The sequence below is a fragment of the Triticum dicoccoides genome, chromosome 6B (genome assembly GCF_002162155.2).
Source record: "Triticum dicoccoides isolate Atlit2015 ecotype Zavitan chromosome 6B, WEW_v2.0, whole genome shotgun sequence".
NCBI classification, from domain to species: domain Eukaryota; kingdom Viridiplantae; phylum Streptophyta; class Magnoliopsida; order Poales; family Poaceae; genus Triticum; species Triticum dicoccoides.
Genome location: NC_041391.1, coordinates 301,209,955 through 301,212,127, shown reverse-complemented (window position 1 = coordinate 301,212,127; position 2,173 = coordinate 301,209,955). Strand labels below are relative to the sequence as shown.

Sequence of the window (2,173 nt, the reverse complement as noted above, 5' to 3'; positions counted from 1 at the left end):
TAGCTACAGAATATGACCCAAGCTACCACATTAGTGTATGCCTAAAGAATAGATCTGAAAATAAAGGATGATGAAGTCAAGTGTGACATACAGATCATATATCAATACCTAATATCTTATTATCATAATGCATCCCAATCCATGATAATCCCAACAACAGTTCAAGAAAATGGCAATCCTGTGTAGATAGTATAAACATACCCACTTCACTGTATATTTAATATCATGTGTTCAGCATATCAGTACCCAATAAGGCCAACAAACCTACATTAGATTTCTTTAGTATAAGAGCATATTTTGCGAAGCTTCTTAAAAATGTGATAATGCCTCAACGGCTGAGCGCCCTACTTTTGGCAACCTTGTTCAAAGAATTAAAAATGATTCATTTTACTTTTATAGGAGAGAAAACTATCACAAAAGGAACACTAAATACCTAAAAATGATGTAGTTCTGCAACAATCGTCAAGCTGTAGCATTTCCTCTGTATGTCAGCTATTCAGCACATCATGTGTTTATTTCTTTAACATCGGCCATGGGGTAGATGGAGGGGACCGGCAGCCGGAGCGAACCTGGGGAAGGATGAGGGGAGCCGATTAGGATGGAGAGCAGCAGGGCAGCGAGCTATTCGCCACCAGCTGCAGGTTTGCCCCCTTGGACCACACAAAGGCCACCGCTGTTTATCTGTGCCTTCAGGCCAGGGAGCCGGAACCGAGGAAGATCCATGAGGAGGCGATGGTACGCAGCTCTCCTGATTCATGTTGTTGCCTGCACGCACCTCTCGGCCGGCCAGCCGGAGCGGCGACGTAGCGCGCCGTGGTATCTCGGGTGGAGGCTAGAGGGCAGTATCAGGAGAGATGGGTCTATTGGTGAGGAGCGGTTTGGGCACAGCCGTGACTGGAGAGACCCACGCCACGGGGGGCTTTTTATACGCACATAGATCGGTAGAGCCACGACACGGGATTGAACCAGAATTTTTGGGAGAGACAGAGATAGCCCAGTCAAAGCAGTGGGTGGTCAAAGAGGTGGAGGTCACGAACGCTCTAGAGAGAACAGAGAAGATCATTACGTTCACATGTAAGTAGTTCTTGTGCGTCCCTGGTAACACGCGTAAATCATTAGAGGCAGTAAAAAAATCCAAAAAACCCAGGTAAATCATACCCTAACGGGCCTAGTCTTCTTAGTATAAATGAACACAAAAGCACCAACAATTATATGTATATTCTCATCCTACAACAGCTAAAAGTACCCAACTCTGATTCATACTGCTAGCGAACAAATTAAGAGGTGTTTCAGATTTTCTAACTATTTGAGTATGTTATGGGACCCATGCTCATCGTATAATTGAAATAAAACCTTAGGATACCCTAGAGTATTGTAGTCTCTTAAGTCACAATAAAGCAGATGGCCTTAGCATACCTTGTCACCCACAGCCATGTAACACTTCATTCCCAGCAGATGCTTCTACCAACTAATCAATGCGGTGATAAAGATTTAACATTAGTGAAGAGGAGATAAACCTTCACCTGAGCTTGAAGAAAGAAAATAGAATAGGCTCACCTTTGATCTGCAATAGCACTTCCTCAATCATGCAGTACACAAAACAACTTCTAGTTCATCGGTGAGCAAACGTACTGAAGCTCCTCAAAATATGAAAATGTTGAATTTTGGAGGGTAAATGTGAGTGTTGCCCCTGGAAACGTGAGCAGCCGTACTATCAGATATTGCCATACTGGCATAACTTGCTATATGAGTTGTAGCGATGAAACAACCTGTTCATGGTGGTGTACAGTTGTGCCGCCTACACAAGATCAAAATGACAAGCTTTGTAAATAAATTTTCCCTTTGCAATATTCTAGTGCAAGAAAAATAGATGGTTCGAAGAAGTTGAATATAAATAGGATTTGAGCAAACCATATATAACATAAAAATGAAAATGCAGAAACAAACATGAATGGGAGAAAGAGATGATTCACCCCTTTCTTTTTTGTCAAGCTGCTCTTCCACAAGAATCTTTCTCTTCTTTTCTCAGATATGAAATTCCACAAGATTATTTCTCTTCTTTTCTATCTCAGATCTGAAAAAACACAAATTGAGAAATCAAAATCACAGAATCAGAGAACTGGGATATAATAACTGGGGGAGGAAGAGGGGGGAGGGGAGCAACAAATAGGGA

At 42.1% G+C, this 2,173-nt stretch overlaps 2 long non-coding RNA genes across 10 annotated transcripts in view; one reads left to right on the top strand and one right to left on the bottom strand.

Moving 5' to 3' along the window:
* LOC119324360 overlaps positions 1 to 2,173 on the top strand; it is a 15,746-nt gene that overhangs the window by 6,568 nt on the left and 7,005 nt on the right. The gene's annotated exons all lie outside the window — the stretch shown is intronic.
* Positions 1 to 2,173, bottom strand: part of LOC119324361 — a 3,667-nt gene that overhangs the window by 819 nt on the left and 675 nt on the right. Inside the window, exons 3-6 of one of the 2 annotated variants that reach the window (XR_005156894.1) lie at positions 1,974 to 2,074; positions 1,770 to 1,798; positions 1,558 to 1,690; positions 1,417 to 1,468 (exon numbers count right to left, since the gene is read on the bottom strand). This is a non-coding gene — a long non-coding RNA (uncharacterized LOC119324361). Of the gene's footprint in view, positions 1 to 835; positions 1,691 to 1,769; positions 1,799 to 1,973; positions 2,075 to 2,173 lie in introns of those variants that run through there. The other variant, XR_005156893.1, reaches the window with a different exon arrangement.